Here is a 10,534-nt window from a genome sequence, read left to right as displayed (position 1 = left end):
ACCTCACATTTAAAGAAAGGTCTAAAAATGTCGCTGGAATTTTTTTTTAAAATACGCATAGGGCGAAAACTATATATTTACAAAATGTGCCTTCTAAAAACTTTTAGTTATACTACCGAGAATTTTTTAATAAAAAAATATTTTACTCGCATTTGCAAAGGCTTTGTTGGTCGACTGCGTAAAGTCTTTTGTTGTAAAACGGTTAAAAAGTGGAGTTTTTTTTTCAAGATATTTCTCGATTGGTGTACCAATGCAGTTTCCTATGTACCATTATGATGAGTTTTTTTCTCTTATTTACGCTTTATTAAGTTAGTTCATAACATTTTAAGAACAAATATAAACTTTTAATAACATTACAAATTTTTATCAACATTTCTCAAGAGCAGATTTTTTAAAATAAATTTAAAATATGTCAATGCTTTCTATTTCTTTCATTTCTTCAGTTAACACTAGAACAACTATTATTTATCCGTAAAAAAAACTTATATCAAATTTTTTTTCTGAGGTTTAAAATACGTAAATCCCTATTAAGAAGTTCAAATTTTTTTTAAAGTAGAGAAGTATGTAAGTGTCAATTATTGTTTAACTTAATTTATGAAAATGTTAAGATCGTTTGTTAATTTTTCTCGCGTTTTGATTAAATCATCAAAAATGTTAAACTCGTTTGTCCTTTTTCGTTGAAATAAACAGGTACTGTTTTGAAAAAAATATTTTATTTTATTTCTATTCCAAATTGAGTTTTGGTAACTTAAAGGAATGTTAGGCGTTGTATTATTTAATGTGTAGATATGTGAAATTTGTCGGCCTCGTGGTATAGTAATCAGCACGTTTATCTACCATGCAAGAGGTCTCGGGATCGATTCTTGACATGTTTGACATGAAATATTTATTTAAAAATGTGTTTTTACACTAGAATATTTCATAGTTCATGGACTGGCAACTGAAGCGTAAGACCTTACCTTCATGTTACGAAAAATGGCCAAGTTACACTGCAATTGGTGTATCAATGCAGTGCTCTATGCACCATTAGATGCAAAAAGGGAATAATGGATGAATGTGAAATATAAACATTAAAAAATAATTTTAAATTTTTTTTTCTAGATTTACCTTAATTTTCTAAGGAAACTACAAGTCTTTCATGGGAAATAAACACAATAAACACGTTTGTATATTAAGAACAAGTTATGTATATTCACGTTTAAGAATGGGAAATGATAATAGTTACCTTTGGGAGTCCTTAGCTGGGCTGCTAGTATCTTGATGGCTAGTACTAGCCATGCTTCATCTCAACAGACAGTTTGGTTTATTGCCATTAGTTCCTCACTTTGTTTCAGCACTTGTAATGTTTGGAATATCAATCATTTCACCCATATTGAGTTACTCAAAGTCACTTCAAACGGCAGAAGACGTGTCGTAAAAATGACAGTTTAAATACCCCGTTGCAAATTCTATTGTGAATACAGAATATAGCGCTGCGAGCAAATTAAAACATATTTCTACATGTTTATTATTATATTTGTACACGAACTATAGACAAAACTAACTCATATAGAACGATTTTAATGTCACATAATATTTTGAAGGAAACGATTGCGTTTTTAATATATTTAAACCGGGTTGTGGTTCGTGACTAGTGTCACGGGCTAACGAATCAGAGTTTCCAGAATTGAAACATTCGGATAAATCATAAGAAAGAAAATATTACGTTTAGCAAAAAAAAAATCAACTTATTGTTTTATTTACCCACTCAATAATGCCTTAATTTATGGAAATTGGCAGTAATTCATGGTAAAAATTACAATTATATTTGTATGGGTATATCTAAAGTTTCATTAAAAAAAGTGTACCTACATACCGAGTAATTATTTTTAATTTTCATTCCGTTTGTCATAAAACATGGCACATTTTTAAAAACAATCGATGTTTCCGTCTCAGATCCAATTTAGACAATGAAGAAATTTAGTGCTGCGGAAAATCGGATTTGAAAAATGTTTTCTTACATGCGGTAAAAATTAAATCATTTAATTTTTAGGCAAAGTTTCACGAAAATGTATGAAAAAATTCATATGAGTAAACTGTTTTAAATTATGTCACAAGATATTCCGAATCAAGCCACGATAAAGTTTTGTGATAGATTTTCTGTTTCCGGGAAGCCAACTCACCAATCAGCAGATCTCACCGACTAGAACTTGTGACGTCACTGGCGGAGTGATTTCAAAATAACGTTTCTTTAAAGAATCACAGCGCTGACAATACATAAAAATACATATTTTTAAGATGTTGACATGGTTTGATAGTCTTTTAACTTTTTTTAAAACCATTGAACATCTTAATTGTTTAAAACAAAATAAAAACTACCGTAAACTTAACTATTTTAAAATTTTAATATGATAAACGAAAAAAAAAATTTTTTTTTAAACTGTACACATATTTTATTTGTGTTTTGTAATGTTTTATGACGGAGTTTTAAAACTGTCAAATTATTCATTTAAATCTAATAGGCTTTAAATATATAGCAGGTTGGAAGTGATTTTAAAATTTGTAATTTATGTGTCTTATTATTAATATTGAATTACTCTTGGAAAAGCTAAGGGACCTTCACTTTGAAATATGAGAATGGCACCCTCTTTTTAAGGACATCGTTAATCTTTGACTACCTTAGATGTTAAATTATTATTGCAATATCTCCTTATCCTGTCTGGTTTTCCAGTTTCCAGAAACGTGACTGGAAGATTCCGGAAGTAATATGAGAAATAATTTGATTGAGGGAGCTGCTAATCGTGAGGGCAGTCCGCGCCAAAGACATTGGCTTAAAATCATTAATCTTACAATTACTACCATCGGGTGAATGGTTTTATGAACGTTTTAGCGCCCTTTCGTTAATTACTTCCAGACCTGTTCCTCACTACTCACAGAAGTCTAGAAATACACAGGGGAGAAACGCTATAACTATGTGTAAAAAAATATGCCTTAAACCAAAAGGATTTTCTTGAAATATTTTGTACCGTATATCTATTTACTTCTTTAGCTCCAAACAATTCTTAAGATATTAATTAAAATAAAACTCTATAATATTATCAAATTTGTCATAAAAATGACATTCTGAATTTCATTAAAACCCAATTTTAGCATTTTCTTTCCGAAATAATCTTAAAACCTGTTTCAGGGAAAACATAACATATCAATATCAAATTGATCGGTACCTGCATTTCAATAAAACAATGATTTATTGATGGGTACATGCTACAAAAAACTTTTTGAAGAGGGTTGCCGGGAAATAGTTAAATATTGATCATAATCAAAAACGGAAGCGAGAAATAATTAAGTATTACTAAAAGTTTTAAAAAGTAATGGCGTAGTATTGACACTGAAAAGCACTTTCAATGAGCACCGGAAATTTTAACGAAGAAATTAAAAGCATTTAGTTCAAAGATCAGTTGAAAGATTCCTGCACCTGTCAGGGTGATGATGTATGACAAGGAAGAGACGATGCTGAGATGCAATCAACGACTTCTGTCAACAGGCCGTTTCTGTCTAAATCGTTTTTTTAGACGTGCCGATTCCCAGTTGTCGTGGATTACATAGGCACGGCAAGAATTAATCAGCGGATAAGAGTTTTTCGACATGCTAATTTAAGTAAATCGGGGGAAATCCATTAAAAATCTATTTATAATGTTTTTGCGTGAAATATGACGTAATGATGAAACACAACACAGACTACTGGAAAAAAAAAAGTTTTTTTTTAAATGCAATATTTGATTTTTTAACCTTCTTTCTAATGAAAATACTAAAAAATACTATTTTTTTAAATTAAACATTTCCATTTTCTATTTATAAACACATATTTTGATTTTGCTGAAGCGAAAAATTGATTCTATTCTAAAAAAAGCCGTGATATTAGAGAAAAAAAACCCGATTTAAAAAGGAAGTTATCATTAATTTATACCCTAAATTTGTGTATTAAAAAAATTGTTTTCATGACATGACATAAAAAACAAAATTCATAAAACATACCAAATATACAGCGAATGATTGAATTTTTTGATATTGTATATCAAAGTAACTATATAATGTAAAAAAAATACATATCTCAAAAACTCGAGTACTTCTTAATTTTTCATTTTAAATCATTAAAATTTTTTACGCACAAAAAACGGGTCGATAAATGGTGAAGTTGTAAAATAACTTGAGTTAAAATAATATCATAATAATCATGAGAGACATAACTTTGTAAACAAAAACCGTTCAGGCGTTATTTTTTTAATGTAATTTAGAGATTGAAAATGAATACCAAGTGACCAGATCAAAGCTTATTAAATTAACTGTATATTCGGGACAATATAGGATACGGAATAATTTCGTATAGTACCCATGGGCTTCGCTATTGTTAAGTACCGTTAAATAGATTTTCCAAAGACAGCTTTATAATCGAAAACCCTATTCATTGTTAATATGTAGTACATGCCAAAATCAAACCAATGGTGATCTTATTTTCGTACTTAACTAATAAGAAGTGATTATTAGATACAAATTTTAACGAGAGTTCCATGTACTAGCAATCCAAAATTTTATTTTTTAATATTGATGTTTTTTTTTTAACCATTTTTATTTAAAATTTAAAAATTAAAAAATTTAATAATTAAAATAATAATATTTAGAAATCTCTAGAATATAAAAAATATATATATTGAATACACGGACGAAAAAACTATTGATTTGATTTTTTTTATTTTTCAAAAAAATTGTGTATTTAAAAATAGTTTTAGTATTTTTTTTAATGTTTTCATTGCAGTTTTGCATAAAACATCCGGAATCATCAAAAACAAATATGCATACAGTATTTTATTTTTTATTTTTTATAAAATAATAAAGTGTTTAAATAGTTATTCATTACAAAAAATCCATTATGAAAAATTTTAAACCGAAAAAAATTGTTTTGCGTTGATTAATATGCTTAAAATAATGTATACGTGTATGTAAATAAACGGTGTTTATTATAAAGTTTAATTTGAAAATATGATTTAATAATGAAATCGGTTACATTTTGCTGGGATAAAATACAGATTAATAAGGGAGACAATGGGTGCTGATGAAATGATCCATAAAATGAGCAAACATCAAATTATCAGCAATCAACACACTGTCCGCAAAACCAACAGACGAGCGGTTACCAAAATGCACATTACTTACCGCACTTCATACATTTTGATACAAATTATTGCGTTATTACTTTAACCTGTAGTTATTCAGTTATTTTGTTTTTAATAAAATTTATATTTGAAGCACTAACTTCGGTAATAAAATAAACGGATCAAAACAATGTTGTGTAAATTCAAAATTTTAAGTATTTATTAAAACGTTATTTAAATTTAATGCAATTTGAAAGTCTGAATGATACATTAAACGCCTTTTTTTATATTTCGTTTAAAAATATGTGTAATTTAAAAGAAAAAACGGTTTTTATAGGCAAAACATATTATAGGATATTATTTAAAAATGAACGGGGAAATAAACAAATACATACAAACGAAATTTAAAAAAAAAACAATTTTGAAATCAATAAATCTTTTTTTTTAAATTACGACGATTTTTTTTTATTCATCCGACGCTGAGCGGCAAAGTACTGGAAAAGTAGTATTTATTGCAGTATGCAACCACATTCCCGAAGTAAATATTTTTTTAATTGGTCAAAATAAAAGAGCCTTAAAAACCTGTTCATTTCCTTCAAAATAATCTATGTTAATTTTTTAAGATCTCGTTCGGAAAAATACACACGTAACTGCCGCTAAACACCGGCGTGAGTTGTACTGTCACGGGGAAAACTGACGCGCACGCTCTATGCACATGCGACGCCGACGCTGGTCGGGCAGATACTAAATACTAGGGAACGAGGCATGATAGTAGATAGTAGAGAGTTGCACGCCTGCCGCCCTGCCGCCCTGCCGCCTTGCCGCCGTGTTATGTGAGCGTCTTGCAGTTTGCAATTTTAAAATGGAACGCATGTTCAAATTTTAAAATTAAAGTTTAGAATTTTTTGTAACATAGACACATTAATGCAATACATTATGAATAAATAAAAGTATTTTTGAGTATTAAACCTAATATATTAAAATTAACATAAAAAAATGAGATGTACTATATTTAAGAGAAGGAAATATGAAAGTCGAGGCATTAAAAAGGCTTATGACTTGTTAGTGGCTATATGCTAACTAGTAATGATCTCATTGTACTGTATAAAATTGTAAACTCTCTTTTTGACGCACCAAAAATACTTGAATTGATTAACTTTAGAGTACCTGCTGTCAACACTAGGAGTACTTTATTGTTTAATTGCTCCAGTACTTCTTCCAACCAACAAAACAATTCATTGATACCGAGACTGCATAGGTTAGGTAACACTTATGAAGCGGCTGCAGACATTCTGTCCAATTCTTTAGCATCTTATAAGTCCACAATATCAAGTTTATTTGTAGCTGCTCGTCAAACTATTATTGACAATTCAATTTCATAAATTAAAAAAAAATACTTACTTGTTTATTTTTATTACCTTATACTTGTTTTTTATTTTTTACTATTATATCAAATTGCACTGTAGTATTGGCAAATACGCATTTCATAGATACATATTTTTATTTCTTATTTTTTCGTGATAATATATGCTTGCTTGTTTATTAATTTGATTAAAAATGTCTTTCTTGCTTACCGTAATACTTTATTTATTGTTTGATTTACAGAATTTTTTTCATAAGCTTATATCTTTGCATTTTTTGTTTATATGCTTATTGTTTTTTCTTGCATACCTTTGTTATTATTGTTTTTTTTTTTTACTTTGTAAAACTTTTTATCATATCCTTTTTAACTAATTTCACAATTTTTTTCTGTATATTCTGTTTATTATTTTGTATGTTAGCACGTATTTGATTTTTATTTTTTGTAAATGCCTTTTGGGCGTTAATGAACAAAATAAATAAATAAGTGGCCAATTTACACACAATATTCACAATTTTCAATATGTTTAGGCATCTTTATGTTTTTAATTCTTTCATGTGTTGGTTTTTGAATTGTAAAAGAATTGCAAATCTTAATTAACGTGGATAAGATTCATCTGACTGAATTATTCCACATAGTGAACAATACCTGGAAAAAAAAATTGCCTTCAAAAAAATATATGTGCAATTGTCTCCAAAATACTTGTAAGACATAATTTAATGATACAAAGGCCATAACATAAAAGTAAAATAATTAGTATTGCAATTAAGCTATTTTAGGCAAAGGAAGATTGCAGTAAAAAACACGATATAAAATAAATATTCAATCTCTTATTTAAAAATATAAACGAACTCAAGATTTCATAAGTGGTAGCGTGTCAACCATTACATCACTATATTTTAATTTATTAGACGTGAAAAAATAAAATTATCAAAAAATTGGATAAAATAGCCAAAAAGAAACAACTTTGCCAATGTACAATATTAATTGTTGAGTAATAACATACATTTAAAAAAAATATTTAACCTATCAGTATAATCATTCCCTTATGGTGCATAGAGCACTAGATTGGTACACTAATTGCAGTATATCTCGATCAATTTTGTTACATGAAGGTAAGGTAATCAGTCTTACTCTTCAGGTACCAGTCCAGGGACTATGAAATATTCTAGTGTGAAAACACTCTTTGAAATAAATATTTTATTTCAACCATGTCGGGAATCGAACCCGTGACCTCTCTTATAGTAGGCAAACGCGCTGACCATAACACCACGAGGCCACCACCATCAGTATAATACCATCTATATATTACATTTATTTTAACGAGATTATTTGATTTTTACTTGGCGTTTGAAGTATTGCGTTTTCCTGTAAACTAAAATTTCCTCCCTTTGTCTGATTTCGCTACTCGATAGAACTTTAAACTTTTACTTTCGAGTTCAAAAATAAAATACGGAAGCTCTTCCTGTTCAGTCACGTATTATTTAAAGCCACAAGGGAAAGAGGGATACACGTAGGCTTCAAATTATAAAGAGGTTTTACAGGAAGGTTGTATGAGCAGAGCATCGTGTTTAAGAAAATCGATTCTAATTTTAAATAGTAATTTTTGGAAAAATTTAAACTACCTTGTTTAAATAATTTCTTGGCGCGTAATTTGAAAATAATACTTTTGATGAATGACAGGTTAACACTTTGATCCTCTTAGAGTGATAAACTAATGCCCGGTTTAATCACTCTGGCGACATCATCTGACTGATATGGATTAAAGAAGTTGAAACTATAAAGTCTGTGAAATATAAGTATGTTGCAAGTCCAGGGACTATGAAATGTTCTACTGTAAAAACACCCTTTAAATTAATATTTCACGTCGACTATGTGAGGAATCGAACCCGAGACCTCTTGAATGGTAGGCATACGCGCTGATCATAACACAACAGGGTGGACACATACAAAATTATGTAGAGCATAGAAACTTCTGAAGCTAAATCTGACTCACTGAAAATCGCACAAAATAACATATTTATGGTTGTTGTCCCGTATCTGAGGTTCGACCTCTACCATTTTCTAAACTTAATAGCAATTTTCTAACAGTGGATTATTTACGACTCGTCAAAAATGGCCTCCAAATTGAAATTCAAGTGTTAAATATAAGAACGCAAATAATTAATTTATCTTTTTTTTTAAGATATCCAAATTTCCGTAGACAAGGACTGCATTCAACCCCCCAGACATGACAGGTCATAAGCCCTGAGGATGCCTGGACTTCTGTATTCTCTTCTGTAAAATGTTTTTCATGTATGTTGTAACATGTTTATATTTTATTTATTTTTAAAAAAATTACACATAATTATAATGTACACAGTCACTTTATTGGTTTAGAATATAATAATAATAATATAAAAGTAGTAATACAGATTTGAATAGCAAACGTAATAAATGTATTAAATATGATTTATAATATTTATAAACCATTATGTTGTGAGTAGGGGTAAATAGGAATATGGAGAAATTCTTTATTGAAGAACTAGGTACATAAAAAAAGTAACAAAATGAAAACTATTATTTTTCTGTCAATATTCTTTATAAGAAATGCTTGCTTTATATGACGGAAAACATTTATTTAGCGAAAACGTCAAAAATATTTTTTTTGGTAAACGTAGGCAGAAAAATCTTACTAAGATCAACGAAAGCCGTTGAAACACGTTTTGGTAAACTGTAATTTTACTAATGTGTTTAAATAAAATTCTAAGGAATAAAGTTTTATTTAAGAAAACTGTTACATATAATCTAAAATCCAATAATCATAAAACGGAATCTCAGACCATGTACCTAATATTGTACGTTCTTTTATCATATACAAAATTGACTTTCTATTCAAATTTATAACGCTGTAATCACATTGGCAAGGAAGGTATTTTCGGAAGGAAGTAAACACTCTTTTTTCCGTTCCATGGCGCTTAGTTCTTCATTTCCCAGGGATGTTCGTCTCGGGGGCTGGGGTTATAAAAATAGGGAGTGACAGTTAAGAAAATTGGGTGACTGTGTTTTTTAATTTTCATGTAAATCTCGAAGCATGCTTCGGAATTGGCACACTGGCTTGAAAACCATAATCTGGAGCCGCCTCTGGGCGAAAACGAAGAAAAACAATAAGAATCTCAAATTGGTTTTGAACAATGAACAGCTTATTTTTTCTTGAGAACCGTGCCTATTATAAATCCAAAGATTTATCTGCTATACTCCTTTGTTTTTTTTTTGTGTTTTTATGCATCCAATTACCTTGAGTTCTAGTAGACAAACAGGAACATTAACAGTTTTGCAACAAAATAAACGATCTAATGTATATATTTTCGTTTAAACACATGAATAGGTTTTTAAAATTATAATAAATGAGAAGGTCAAAAAAACTTTTACTGCATCAGGAAGAATGAAGAATATTGTTTGATGTGTGAAACAGAAACAGCACTCGGCAAATTCGCTAACCATTACACCATGAAACGGACTAATACAACGGGTTTCCTTATTAAAGATGTTTACATGAATGTTTAAAACACTCGTCCAGGGTTATGATTTTATTTAGCATACAGAACTGTTTATTCCATCATGCTGGACACAGACAATGTATCAATATATTTACAAATTTTCTCTCTCCACGCGGCATTTTTACACCAAATTTTAAATATATATTAGGTAGGTACTAAATAATATTCAAGAATTAGACAGATAATCGATATATTATTTTATGTGACTTGCACAGCAACACGACAGAATGCTCAATTACAGTGGTAAATTACAGCACGGAACACCCGGACTTAAGAAATATCCCATTGAATATTTGTGATCTCACTTGGAATCCAACCCGGAACCCTCCGTACGAGAGTCAAGCGTCTTAGTTATTACACCAAAAGAGCCGACCCTTTATTTCATGATCATTATTTATTTGATAGACCGCATTCTTTCGAAATAAATAGTAGTATACCTCTATATTGCCTTCGCTTAAAACAGTTTTTTTATTTAAGCTTTTATTCTAAACCAACTATTAATGACA

General features: G+C 29.4%; 1 long non-coding RNA gene across 2 annotated transcripts; it reads right to left on the bottom strand.

Annotated features, from left to right (window-relative positions):
* Nucleotides 1-239: 239 nt before the first annotated feature.
* Nucleotides 240-5,859, bottom strand: LOC148283608 (uncharacterized). 2 transcript variants are annotated; one of them, XR_015825556.1, is made up of 2 exons: nt 5,776-5,859; nt 240-1,472 (listed from the first exon to the last, which is right to left on the bottom strand). It is a non-coding gene; the product is annotated as an uncharacterized LOC148283608 (long non-coding RNA). The 2 variants fall into 2 exon arrangements; XR_015825557.1 differs by having other exon boundaries at nt 5,712-5,852.
* Between the last annotated feature and the right edge of the window lie 4,675 nt (nt 5,860-10,534).

Source organism: Micrasema longulum, unplaced genomic scaffold, assembly GCF_059751315.1.
Source record: "Micrasema longulum isolate JH-2025_06_02 unplaced genomic scaffold, ASM5975131v1 h1tg000216l, whole genome shotgun sequence".
NCBI classification, from domain to species: Eukaryota; Metazoa; Arthropoda; class Insecta; order Trichoptera; family Brachycentridae; genus Micrasema; species Micrasema longulum.
The sequence above is the reverse complement of the archived record's forward strand: the minus strand, read 5'-3'. Positions and strand labels throughout refer to the sequence as shown.